This window comes from Uranotaenia lowii, chromosome 3, assembly GCF_029784155.1.
Source record: "Uranotaenia lowii strain MFRU-FL chromosome 3, ASM2978415v1, whole genome shotgun sequence".
In the NCBI taxonomy this organism is placed as follows: Eukaryota; Metazoa; Arthropoda; class Insecta; order Diptera; family Culicidae; genus Uranotaenia; species Uranotaenia lowii.
Window position 1 is genome coordinate 313,264,503 of NC_073693.1, and position 15,191 is coordinate 313,279,693.

Sequence of the window (15,191 nt, forward strand, 5' to 3'; positions counted from 1 at the left end):
TAGAAGAAAACTATATAGGTGTTGAAGTGAGCTCGATACGATGTGACGATGAAGAATACATAAAATAATTTTAGTTTGTAAATGAAATTGGGGTTTATTTTGTTAACCCTCATCTGCATTAGATTTCATTACCCTAATCAGCAATAGGAGTGTCAATTTGACACTCCAAGCTAAAATCGTCATAACTCTTTTTATATCTAACCGATTAGAATAAAACTTATATCACTAAAAACCTTGTAATGTCAGTAAAATATGTTTACAACATTATATATAGCTAAAGCTTATAGTTCTCTCGTTATTCAGCATGAAAGAAAAAAAATCCGAAAAAACATGCCTCAGGAAAAGTGCTGTAGTTTATGTATTACATGTCCAAAAAATATTTGCTTTATGCATATGAAAGCTGAAGTTAATGTCTACATCATGAAGCTAAGAAATATTTTTTAATTTTTTTTAATGAAATGGTCACAAAAAGTTAAAAAAAAGTGGTCTGAAAAACCTACTTTTCATTAGATTGCTAGTAAAAACTGTTTGAGCGGTGGTAGAGCTTTTGAAAAAAATATCATTAAAAATTTTATCCTAATTCTGACATTTTGTTGTCTTTAGATATTTGATGCAACAAAAATTGAATTTACTGAATTTTTTAAATTTTTGACTAGGTACTTAGCGCGATTTTTTTACAAATTGAAATTTCATTTGTTTCTGTGGTCCACCGCCAGGTTGTACCCGGATTTTCAGTGCTTTTACTTTGTTTGGACCAATAAAAAGTATATTCATTGGAAAGCAAATTTAATCTACATTCTAGTGAGGTGCAACTCACGCTGTGAGATTTCACAAAAATATGAAAATTATGAACGTAAAATCATTCCTGAATTTCTAGAACCACAAGCAGCACGTCCAGAAAAACGTGTTTGTTTGCTCTCCGAGTAGGTACAGTGGGTGGTGATTTGGTCAGAGAACCAAGCCGAGAGCCGAAATAATGATGCGTGTCATGCGTTTCTTGGTTGGAAATTTACTATTGACTATTGACTATTGACAGTAGTTCTCGTTTGTTAGTCACGACACGCATCATTATTGCGGCTCTCGGCTTGGCTCTCTGCCCGAATCACCACCCACCGTACCTACTCAGAGAGCAAACAAACACGTTTTTTCTGGACGTGCTGCTTGTGGTTCTAGAAATTCAGGAATGATTTTACGTTCATAATTTTCATATTTTTGTGAAATCTCACAGCGTGAATTGTTGCACCTCACTAGAATGTAGATTAAATTTGCTTTCCAATGAATATAATTTTTATTGGTCCAAACAAAGTAAAAGCACTGAAAATCCGGTTACAACCTGACGGTGGACCACAGTAACAAATGAAATTTCAATTTGTAAAAGACGTCAACTTTGAAAAATTTCCGTAAATTCAATAAAATGTCAGAATCAGAATAAAATTTGTAATGATATATTTTCAAAAGCTCTACCACCGCTCAAACAGTTTTTACTAGCAATCGAATGAAAAGTAGGTTTTTCAGACAACTTTTTTAAACTTTTTGTGACCCTGTCATTAAAAAAAATTTAAAAAATGTTTCTTGGCTTCATGATGTAGACATTAACTTCAGCTTTCATATGCATAAAGCAAATATTTTTTTGGACGTGTAATATATGAACTACAGCAGTTTTCCTAAGGCATGTTTTTTTCGGATTTTTTTCTTTCATGGTGAATAACGAGAAAACTAGTAGCTTTAGCTATATATAATGTTCTAAACATATTTTACAGACATTACAAGATTTCTATTGATATAAGATTTCTATGAAATCAATTATAATTCAAACGACTTAGATAGATTTTACTTTTGGAGTGTAAAATTGACACTCTAAGTCAGGAAGTTTTTTGTGCAGGCTTCCAAGGATTGACCATAAAAAAGTAAAGATACAATATTCAAGAACTTTTGAAATCATTTGAGTCCCCGAAGAAATTTTTGTTTTTTGAAGCTTCTGAAAAAAGTTACAAGCCTTCAAATTTGCAATAGTGTCAAAATGACACTTTAATGCGGATGAGAGTTAACAATGCATTCGAAAATGCATCTGGAAAATGCTTAGCCAATGACATTCATTAAAACTGTTCATTTATTCGTCAGGTAGTCAGAATGATTAAAAATGTTAACAGTGTTGTATCACAAAATCAACAAGATTTTGCTAAATCAGAAGATAAACAACTTACACATGCACAAAAATGCCAAGTGAAATGTTTTTGCTAGACATAAAATTTGAAATTGTTTATAAAACTTTGATGAAAAACTGAAATGATTCATGAATAACAATAGTGCAAAAAATCTCGACTCCAAAACCTCGATATCTCATTCCAGGACAACAATTCTACAGCACTTTAAAAAAAAATCTTACTTGTTGATAGTGCTTGAGTCCAAAAAAGTTAGACTGAGCTGTCTAAGATTGTCTGAATTTTGACCAGAAACGAAAATTTCAATTGAGCCATAAGAATTATGTATCTCGCGTCCAAGCAATTTATTTTAAACAAATTTCATCAGAATAAACATACAAGATTTTTTGGAAACTGTAAACATGATTCTGAATCGGCTGATGTGTTTCGATTGAATAAAAACAGTTTCCATGTGTTTTTTTTTATTTTAACAGGATAATTTCAAAATTTGCCGAAATTTGCCTGCGAAAATTGCCTGGATTTGGCCAGCCTGGATACTTCAGGAAAAATATCTAGTCAGTATCAAGTTAATTGTTCTTGATTTTCAGGTTAGATAATCTTTGGTATAGAATCCTGCTAAGAATCCTGAAAGGTTGGAACATAAGAAAGTTCAGAATTAAAAATGTGAAACAATTTCATCCTTCACAATTTGATTTAAATTTTCAAGTTCAATTACGAATAAATAATTGAAACAAAATTCATATTGAAACCATAAATCTAGAATCAAACGAAAGGTTTCTGGTTAAGGGTTTTGATACAAATTTCGTTTTTGGGTTTCAAATTCGTAGGATTTCTTATCTGGAATTTCGATTAAGGTTTTGATTTCGGGTTTAAAATGCAGAATTCAGACTTGGAACTAAAATCCAAAGTTTGTATTCAGATTTAGTTCAAATTTAAGTTTCATAATAAATATTAAAATGTCAATGTTTAATTTCCATTAAAGATTCAAATTGAAGGAGATCGCAGTTTCATAACTTCGATTCTTGATTCATAATAAAATTTAGAAACACAAACCTGGTGAAAATCACATATAAAATCACAGGAATAAAATTAGGAAATATAAAATAATAAATGATAATTTTAGAACCTTTTTTTTATACTCCTGGAAATTTTATTCAACATTATTTACATATATTGCAGATTCTTCAAAATCAAAGGCTCTAACTAAAATCATTGATTTTAATCGAGTTGACAAGAGTAGAAAATAAACCTTATTTGAACAGTAAACCTAATTTTTTACTTTTATTGTTGAATATTGGATACATTTTCACCCATAATTAAAATGGTTATGCTTGTCGAATTAGAATTAGCTTCCTAATGTAAGCTAGCAAAACAATTTTGTTTTTCTTAATGAAGCGTTCAAAATCCTTTTTTTTTTTGTTCCGATTAGGATAGTTGTTTCTACATCATTATGCCACTCCCGACTTTTCTCAACGGTGCATTTGGCACATCAGTCATTAAAAAAATTATCCGAATCAACTGTGTTCGATGTTTTCTCTTGAGCTCAAACTCAAAGACATCAGTTCAAAAGGCAACTGATTTGCCAAGTGCCAACTGAGCTACAGTTGCGTAAAAAAAAAGAATGAAATCGCGTGAAGCTGTGCACTCTCTTCCAACTTTGACATGCTGCCATTTCTCTGTCGGTTGATATTTTTTCATGAAATTTTAACACAATCTTGTTCAACTATCCAACTAAAGCTATACAAAATTTGAAGTGTTTACAATGACTGACAAAAAATACAGCTTTTCAATCCTTTTTGGACGGATATTTGTATGGAAAACATATCAACCGATAGAGAAATGGCAGCTAGTCAAATACCGTATCTGTTTTCTCCCCTCGTTCAGTGTTCTACCGTACCCGATAAAAACAAACACAAATCGTCGCAAATGAGTAAGTAGAATTTTATTTAGAAGCATTTTCATTACATATAAAAATGTTTTCAGCAAGGGTCAACTACTATAACGTGATAGATACAGGTTGAGTTGTATCAGGCTCTAGCGGAGTTCGACAATTTTCAGGGACACAAAATTGGCGCCAAAATACAATTTACGGCTAATTATTTAACCAGTAATTATCTTAAATAATACTTGGCACCGTTTTCATCAACCTCAGATTCGTGCCTTAGCTAAAAATGGTTTTTGTCCCGCTGACTTTCCAGCTAAATTTCCAGCAATATGAATTGCTGGAAAAATCAGCAAACATTTATGCTGGATTCCAGCATTTTAAACGAGATGTCTCTTTTTTGGTTTCTCGTGTATAAAGTATAAAGTCCTTGAAAATTAACTTCAAAAACATATCACAAATTTACGAAAAAGTGGAAATTGGATGTCAATCACCAAATTATTTATAATTTAATCAAAAGCTCTGGACAAACATCAGAATCGACAATTTCTCACTCCCCCGAATCATTTCTGCCCATTACAATGAGGAAACATAAATCTTGCGCCATTCGATACCTACCGGTTGAGAAAGGAACATCACAGCTTAACCAACTGGCAGCGATGGTGATTATTGCAAGACCCATCAATATTGTAGCAAACAGGTTTAAGTTGACCATCTGTACAGTAGGTACGGTCAGGTTCTGGACATTGAAAGGAGTAAATGACTGAGATTTGTAAACAGTCTTCTTTCCTAATCGATCTGAGACTTACTGAAACAGGGAAACATGTGCTCATTTAATCCCGTAAAGGCCTAAAGTACACGTGGGATGTAATGAGTTTGGCTATTTATTTTTAATTTCAATGAGGCCGTTTCCAGTATTGAGATGGGACCCAGCCAAGCCGATACGGCCAATACGACCAAGCCGATAACTTTCGCTATAATTTACAAACTAATCCGATGACGATCCTTTCTCCTTTCAAGTGAGATCATCCTGTAGCGTATAGCGTATTGAAATTGTTATTCGTTGGTACTTTGGAATGCTGCTTATTTCTCTAAATCTTAAAAAATTGCGAAACTACCTGCACACAAAACTTTCGGGGCTCCACTTAGCAAAATTTCGCTGTTACTTTCCGTTAGCAAAAATATTTTTTTACTGTTCATTTAGCAAAAAGCTAAATTTACATGATTTTAGTAATAAAAAAGGTAATTTTACTTGATTTTAGCAAAACGAAGGGTTTTCAGCCGCTTTGTTCACAGACACCAGCCGCCGCGCCAGTTGGGAGAAAAATAAAAAGCTGTCACGATCAGGGTTGGCATAATTCAACGGTTAACGGTAAAATGGTCCGTCAAACTCATTTGACTGTTCCTTAACGACCAGTCACTTCGTTTGCCAGTCATTCATTCCCCAGTAATTTGAAGCTAAAATAATAACCTAGTCAAGCAATCGCATTCAAACGACCGATGACGAAAAAGAAACGCATTTATTATTATTGTTGCTCCTGCCAGCAAGCCCGTTTTCAGTTTTTTATTGCTATTGTTGCTCTCTGCCAGCAAGTCGTTCAATTAGTTGTACCTGTCGCCATCAGCCGTAGGAGCAGTGTAGGAGCTTCGCCAGTCGCATGACAGAGAAATGTTGATTGTTGTCGTGCTTTATCCGTCAGGCGAGTAGTGAGGCTCCGTCAATTGAGTAAGGTGCCGGTCGTTTGATGAAAAAAAAACTAGTCGGGTCAAGCGTGACGGGCGAAATTTACCAACCCTGGTCACGATTAAGTGCGGTTCCGGATGTTCGTTGCTGGTGGTTCTTGTGGTGGCCAACTCCTCGACGAAAATATAACTGAATCGACACCGGATGCTTACAGGTAAGGTCCGATCTTAAAGTGTTCAGATTCTCCAATTTTTAAATTTATAATTTGTGAGTTTGCTTTCTTTTTACCAGGTTAACACGTTCGTCGCCACGCTCATTTTGGTAGTTTTGCTTGCCGGGCCCAAAGAAATTTTCAGAGAGAGAAAGCAAAGAGGGAGAACTCCCATATTTGAAACGTGTGGCGAAGCTGAGCGGTAAACTCAAGTAAGAGAGCGTCACCTGCTTTTTGATGTGACGGGGCCTCCCAGGAAATACACCCGTCTGCCGAATATGGGTGACGTGGCGACGAACGTGTTAAAACTGCAACATGAAACCCGCAACAGTCCGGCAATGAAGAAGGACCACAACTGGAATTTCAACAAGCTGCATCCAGCAAACACCCCGGTGCTTTCTTTGACGAAGGTGGCATGGCATTTCGCTCCCCAGGGAACGCACCAGGATCGGAACTTCCGTTTAACGAAAAGTGTGAAAAAAATATTTAAAAATGTGAAAAATAAATTATAAGTGAATGAAATTTGTGTATTCTATTCAATATTGAAACATTCCCCTGATTCTCCAGAGAAAAAATAAAGAAACATGAAATTACGGATCCGGGCAATCTTTTTACTTAAATTACTTAAATTTGAAGACTCGAGGCATATAGAGCACCACTGATCGAGGCACGATGAGCATTTTCTGACGTAGAATCTAGCAGTGAATTAAAATTGATTTATAGAGCCACAACTTGACTAGTTTACATCCGACGATTTAGCCTATTGGCAAGGTGTCAGAGAGGTAATCAAAAGACTAGAGTTCGATTTCTGTTTGAGGTGATTTTTTCCATTTACAATTCATGATCGATTTTTTTGATTGTTATTATACGGCTAGTAGCATCATCCGCCAAACAAAGCACCAGAAACCAGTGATTGAATTTTGCTGAGCATGAATTGATCAACCTTCTCTCGCTCACTGCTTTACTCGGAAGCAAAGGTTGCTTTGAGGCAGCGAAAACGACAAAACCGATGATGCATACGCTCTCAATATGGCCCGCCTCCAAGAAACAGTATACACTCGAGGCAGCGAATCCAAAAAACCAAACGAATGGCTCTCACTCATCTCCTGTTACCAGCTTGAGGGAAGCGAATTCAAAAGGCAGAGCGAACCCGAGTCTCCTCGTTTGTGCCTGGATCGAATGCGTGAGGTTTTTCTGCTATTGCTATTATTGCACAGCAACCGCACGCAGGCAGCTAGTTGTTTCGTTTCTTTTTCCTCCCCCCTCTTTGCACTATACGTTGCGGGCCGTGCAACGCAATAAGTTCGATTGTTTTTGTTGTTGCCTCAACCTTTGCGGCGGGGTTGAAGATGTTCTCCTCAACCACAGCTATCGGCTGGAGCTATTCAAATTCAAGAACGTAAATGAGTATGTGTGCCTCGTCTTCTTCATGCATCATGTAGCGACCGAACGTTGAGAGAGTTCGTTCGGGGCAGCAAACGAATAGTGTCTCTCAGAGCAGATCCTCCTCATGAGGGGAGGTTTGAATGAATGTATATGTATCGTCTCCTGTATAGCTACGCGAGGCCTCAAAGTGTGTATTTTGAATGCCTCTGATGAGAAAATTGGTGAGGATTTCAATCACTGCCAGAAACATAATGTATGTGCGTGTGTGAATTGTTTGTATTCTACAAACAGACCTAGATTATTTTGTTATTGCTTTGTTTGATGAATCTACGACTCACCTGACTTCATTGAGTTGAATTCGCTGCTAGATTCTTCGGCAGAAAACGCTAATCGTGCCCTGATTAATGGTGCTTATACCACTGACCACACTGACATGACACTTAGAACAAAAATTCAACCATTTTCTGTCTAATTTTTTGTTGTCAGATTTTGTAGGTTCGCAATACCGACGGCAGGTGGCGAACCTGAAAAATTTAACAAAAAATGCCCTGTAGGAAAAATGGTCTTGTTTAGCCCGATTTTATCGTAGAAATTGCCTGTTTTATTTTTAAAGTTGGGTGGCATTTCCTGACTGGGATAGCATTTCTTCGAATCGATCGATGCGCACTCTGGAATCGACATTGCGTACTGTTGAAAAAATAATCCAGAAAACGAAATCGAGTGTCCAGTCAGTATGGTCAGTGCTTATACTGCCTCAGGGGGGGTTCTCATTATGCCCCTACAGTGGCTGGTTTTCAGCTTTCGCCAAAATTTTTTAAAATGCATTTGTCAACGTTTTCATCTAGTTTTTCAAGTTTCAGCCCGTTAGGAAATATATAGGCTTTTCAAGTGTCTGAACACGAAACAATAATGTAACCTCCATATTATGACTATTTTCTATGGTTAAATAAGCGTTTTTCTTAAGGTGGCCATTATGCCCTCATCTCCCCTACTGTTGTTGAATATTTTTGTAAAACTTCGTCACAATTTTGGGAATTATTTCACCTTAAAATTTTCTTCTGATCTTCTATCTGTCTTTCATTTCAACTCTCTAACTCTCACCCAAAAAGTCGCAAAATAATTCCAAAACCGAATTCATAGCAATTTCTCTTCCTAAAACCTCGTTTCAATGTTTCTATTTACTATAGGATACAGAAACGATTTTTAATATCAATATCAAAATTTATATTAATTATCAAAATTTGTTTCGATTGATTTTTGTTAGAATCGTTCCAGCATTTCTCCATTCTCGTCTAAACCTTGTTAGTGAATTTTTGTGCTGAAAAAATTTGATTATTAAAATTGACGTTGAGTGTAGGACTACAGATGTGCAAACAGAAGAGCGGCATGCGGAATTGTTTTAAAAACTTTCCTGCGCTTAAACCTACCTGTAAGAGATGTTGTAAACAAAACGTAAGGTGGCGTCTAGGCGCGTGGCTGTTCTCAATAGCGCGTAAAATGTTTGAAAAAATCCTAACAATTGGCAGTGAGACTTAAATCAGACTTTGTTTGCCCTCGACTCCCCGGACTGGAACACCCGGATAAAGTTTGGCCCAAAACGGATCGAGAAAATAAACATGATGATCATCTCAAAGCAGCATCAACCTAAGTTTCTCCATCTCGACGAGGATCCCGATGATATAATACCTCCTCTCACTTGACTTTCGGCCAAGTGCATCCCCAACTATGGATCGTGATGTGCCCCCTTCTTGCATGGGGTTCACGGTAATGTCGTCAGTTTATTTGCAAGATAGGTACCATTTTGCCAGAGGACTTCGAGAAGCAGCAGTTCAATCGGGTTGAACAAACTGAACCTTCGTTTGGCCTTTCGACCTGATGATCGGAGAATAATTAGTGAGTGGGATGCCCAGCGGCCAGTTGGGGGGAGTACTCTTCCCTCTCGTTTGATTCTAATACATCACAACAAGTTGAAGTTTAAAAGGTTGCGCAGCGCAGAATGTGTCCCCACATCTATCCATCCATTGATTTTTTACGAGCTAGCTGACAGCAACTTGAGACCCCAAGGGGTTGTCGAAGAATTGACGACAGTCAGACAACAAGTGCTGGCGATGAAAGCTTTTGAATCATGTCATCATGCGTGGAGCTGTGTGGAGATTAAAATCAACTTAAGCAGCCACATTAATAACATACAAGGGCGCACTAACAATCACGATTCAGGATGGAAAGGTGAGCACGCAGCTTTTGCAAATAAACAGAACGGTCGTGAAGTTCAAAATGGATCTAAATCTCATGGTAGTAAATAGAAAGAATGATTCCGGAAATCGATCGTCAGATTGATGAAACGAATTGAAAAATTAGATTTATAAATCTGAGAATATCAATTCAAATGTATCTAATAACAGCCGAAGTTGACGCCAACGCCAACGCCATCAATTCCAAGTTGTTGAGTCCAACGAACTCGGCTAAGGCACGGAAAGCTGAAAATCAGGTAAACGGTAAATTGATACATATTTAACAAATTTTTCAAAAACAGTTTCGTAAACTTTATCACGCCTATAAGCTATTCCTTGATTTCAGCTGTACATATAATAGGTGTACAAACCTAGACGCATGTGTAAAGACAAAGTTTATTATTATTAAGGAAAAACTAAATTACTTAGAAAATTTTAAATCCGACTTCAGTTGGGAAATGAAATATATCTGTAGGTACCTATAGTGTTCAACAAAAATGTATGTTTTAGCAAATTGAACAATTTGTTTCAGTGTCAATACACTGATTTCATAAAACTTATGCTTATACCTTTTTTGTTTTTCATTAATTTTCAATAGTGTCTTGACACAGTTTATAAAATTTTTAAATATGTTCTACAACTTTGTTTAACAAATTAACTATCTGAATTATCTAAGTATTTTAAGAAAACATTTTCATCATGTTTCAACGTGAATTAATCATTTGTTTTCCATAGAGTTCGTAAATAAATTGTCTCAAAGACATCAAGTGCCTGTCGTTTACCTAATGATGGTTTTAACATTTTTGAGATGTTAGCCAACTTAGATCTCTCCATTGGAATATGAAGTTCCACTATGATCCTGTATGTGGGTATTCGTTTTTCAAAACAATTTTTATACACAAATTAAACGATTATTGTGAGTGAAAATAGTCAGTAGTAGTAGTAGTAGTTCTTTTTCTCGATTTTTCCACTTGCAATCTTTTAGTGCCGCCTAAGATGATTACTATTCGGAGAGGAGCTGAAGATGAAAATGCATCTGAAAGCAAGAAAAACAGAATTGAATCTGCAATTCTAGCGCGACCTTATTGGGGATTGACCGACACTAGAGTGGTGACGTCGATTCAACGATTCAAGATGCACAGCCAGCTCTCGTGGTTTCTCGTTATTTCATTATTTATCATTCCATTATTTCACATTTTCCGACTCTAAGCAATGCAACAGCAGCGTGGTCGTGTTTGGCCCATCGATGATTTAATGATGATAGTAATGATGCGATGCTTGCAGTGTGGGGAAGCCGCCGAATCGTGGCGCAATTTGTCTAATGCTCTGAACATTTTCTAGAAATGCAGCCCTGTTGTTAGCAGTGATAGATTTAATTAACTGCCATAACGGAAAATCAGTGGTATTTTTGCTAAAGGTATACCTCAATTTTCCTGCATATTTGTTAGTGAGTAGTAATTTAAATAAACCTGTTGTCTTGTCAGCTAAGGAACTTAGCGAGAGCTACAAAATTTTGTAATAAAATAAAATAATAAAAAAAAACCTTGCACAAAATTTTCTCACCCCAACCGAAAAATTGCGACAATAGTGTCTCAACAAAGTAGCATCTTGGTGGCTCAAGATATACCAAACGTACGAACTAGATGAATAAGAGCATACCATAAGTTGTTCCGTTCATGGCCACGACGGATTGTTCACACTTAAATATGCAGAACAAAAGTCAATTGTCGTCAGTTGTATATCTACTTAAATTTGCAGCTATTTGGTACCTTCTTGTTACTGTCTCACTCGGATGTTGCCAGAACCTACATATAACTTGATCACATGATCATGCGAAGACGTGATTCATGTACTCGTTATTTGCTGCAACATTGGTTAATAACTGTGAACTGCATAATTTAGTTTTGCCACTTCCTACCTTCTTGAGATTAAGGTTGGAATTTGATAGGATCGCTCGTTTCAATCCTCATCACAATCAGAAACCATTTGTTTTGGAGATTATTTTTCAATTTTTTTCCTTTTTTTCCCATGTTCTTCGGAGACAGTCCGCTACACAAATATTAAATATAACGCGCTTAGGGGCTGTTATACCTCTTAGCTTGTTACGCTTCACAGTGGTTCAAAATCAAAAAAGTGGGAAAAAATTATTAAAAAGCTATTTTGTTAAAGATTATAGACGAAAAGTTGGAAAAAATAATAAATAAGATTTTTTTTCAAAAATTGTTATTTTTTTCAATGATAAAACGGGGTTTGAACTTTATACTGGGAAATTGAATATTTTTCAATTAATAATGAATATTTTTGTTAAAATTAAGTATGGGCTCCTAAATTCCTGTAGGTTGGTTGGACAAATATTAAAACTGATGTTTTAAGGTGAATTTGCATATGTATCGAAGCAAACAATGCTTGGTTTACTCTGTCTAAATACTTTAAAATTTGCATTTTTATACCAAACAGCGTTCCACTCAATGATATCGTTTCCAAAACATAGCAAAAACTAGCAGCTGATTTTGAGATATGTTTTTTATGAGACTTCCACCTATCCAACGGTGTATAATTTACCACGGCGATCGACAGCGCAAGCTTTATTTTTGCTTCCGAAAAATAAATAGGGTAAATCGAAAAAAATTTATCGTCCAATTTTAGGTTTTCAATCAAGCGAAACTTTATAAGTTCATGATATCAAGGAACTTTTTTATCTCCAAACTGTGAATAAGGTTATAATACATCAATTCGGTATAAACATTTATAAATTTTTAAAGATTTATATGCTTTCTAAGTTGTTTTGGGCTGAGAATAAAAAATCATATTTTTAATTCTTGTGTTAAAGTTGTCGTTCATGTTTGTTTCATAGAAGGTGTATAAAAGGTCCTAAAAAATATCTGAATACATCATAACGTTGCTATAATATTGGAGGTTCGATTCCAATACAAAAAATTTGGTTGTTGCTGACTTGAAAAATGGGCTTTTTTCCAGCTTTTTGGGGATTTGAACCACTGTGCGCTTTGTGGATTTTGGATAGAAAATCTGATAAGAATGTGTTACCATACACCCACAAATCAAACTCTACTCCAATAATGGCCTTCCCTGGAGGTGTAATTATCGGCATAAGATTCTGTGCCGGACCGGCACTAACAAGCGTTCTCATCGCTGGCATTGTTCTCCCAGCGCAACCGTATTGCATATGTCTGAAAGAAACCAAATAAAACAATCAGCAAGGATATTTTATAGAGATGTACCGAATAGTGGTATTCGGCGAACGGCCGAATACCGAAAAGTGACCTTTTCAACTATTCGGCCAAATGAATATTCGGCCGAATATTCCGTCGAGTATTCTGTTGAATTTTCAATACAAAACAAAACAATAAATTCATTTTTCTTCTATTTCTGTTATCTTAATGCCCATCATGTTTTTCAGTCGATTATTTCCAACCAAATGTATAATTCATCAGATCTGTTTAAAGTAGAGATTTCTTTGATTTTCAAAATATCAACATTAGCTGGAAGTACATCAGATGACTTGTAGCTTCTAGGACGTTTATCACAAAAGAGATTGGGTTCCAGTGAAATCTAGGACAAAACATTTCAAAACAAGTGTCAAGCTATTTGAATTTGCTTTTTTCTATATCGAATTAGATGAATATCTAGTTTTTCTAGATGTCTTAAAAATAGTTGCCAAGAAGAACGATGATCTTGAACCTAAAGCATGCAATACTTTCTATGACACGTATCCACACGGCTGGGTCTGAAAAATTGTTTAAAAAACTTGCAAAAAAAGGAAAATCTCAACAGAAACTAGGCATCATTCTTAAACATACAAAAAGAAAATAAATAAAATTACTTGAAATTTAAGTTTTTCATCGAATCACAACAGCAGTGTTCAAATCGTATCAAACCAATAAATTTACTCTAAACAATCGTTTTGTATCGCCAAATTTAAAAATTTTCAAAAAAAAAATTGAGTTTTTATTTGAACCCGGTAAAATTTAACTTTTTTCGAATTCCTTATTTGGTTTATGGACAAGTCTGGATATATCAAGAAGTGTAATCGATATATAAAGCTATCTACAGTGAAAAATACACGGGTACACCTAGAATGTTTGACTGAAACCATAAGTTTGGTTATTTTAAAGCTTTTTCTACATTACTTTTGGATATTTTGAAAACTGTCCAACATCAGTTGAAAAATTTGAAAAGTCAGTTTTTGTTTAAATTTAAAAAAATAAATATTCGGCATATTCGGCCTATTCGGCCGAATACCTAGCTCAACTATTCGGTGAGCCGAATATTCGGCTTAACGGTTTTTTGACGGTATTCGGCGCCGAATATTCGGCCGACCGAATATTCGGTACATCTCTAATATTTTGAAGCGCTGTGTGAGTATGTAAACCGGCATTAGAAAAAAAACATTCTTTGTTTCCAACTCCCGGCTAAGATGTCCGGCAGTCAGCAGCTGTGCTTTTGTATGTTAACCGGCAATAGAAAACATTTTCTAATTTCCCATTCCCGTCCCATTTCTAACTCATTCCCATCAAAGACAAAGGAGGTATAAAAAAAAAACACCGGCCAAACGGCAGACGGCCAATGCAGTGCGTTTTTCTGGTGATTGGAAAAGAATATGATAATAAAACTTCGTTTGTCAACTGATTCAGTTTGTGCACACTTTAGTTATCAGACTGGCAAGTCGAAATAAGAATATTGCGTTGTGTTCTGTTCTCACTTTATTTATTTTTTTTATTTTGGATGAAAATTCCATAAAATAATTTTCTTGTTTATCTTGAATGTAGTGGTCATGCATCATTTCGCTTGGGAGCTCGATTCTTTATGCCAGGATTGCTTTTCTGATTATACCATCTTTGGTACATCACACTTTTTAGCGCATTAGAGTTTGCGCCGAGCGGCTTTGAAATTTTGCAACCTCTTTTTTGGGTGTATATAGGGGGGAGGGGAGGTCAAACATGATCGAAAATTGCGGTACGCTTGAACGGCCTCTTTAAATTCTTCTTAAATTACTTCGATATTATCCAATGCATAACTACTAAAATATTCGGATAACGATGTTTGTTCTGGAACAAACGAGCCCCGTTGAACCACCTTAGCACACGAAAAGGCCGAGGTTTAACTTGGCCTTTACATAGTTTTCCTCGGGCACGAAAAGGTTTTTCCGAAGAATCAAGCAAAAGTCGACCCTTGGCTTGATTTCTTTCCCCTTCCAACTACCATCGGAGACCGTAGCACCAATAGAATCCTGTGTGGTCAGAGTCGGAGGTCTGTATGGCCAAGTCAGAGGTCCAAAGGGTCCATTGAATCGGAAGTCCAAGTTTTTATTGTAATTATAACGAAGTTATAAGTCGTAATGCAGTCCACAAAAAGTTTTGTTTTGTTTGAAGATTTTGTGCGGTTTTAACCCAAGCAAACAAAAGGCTCGTTAAAAAGGTCAAACAAATCTTAATCAGCATAATCAATGAACTGAAGTTCGTTTATTCAGCCCAAAATTTTTAGTTTGTTTCTTGAAAATGATGATTATAAAAACTTAAAAGTTATAAAATTATTATAAAGTTTTTCATTGAACATGTTTGCAAATGTCATCTAACGGAGCATGGCTCATACATAAAGTAATAGTGTTGTTGATTTT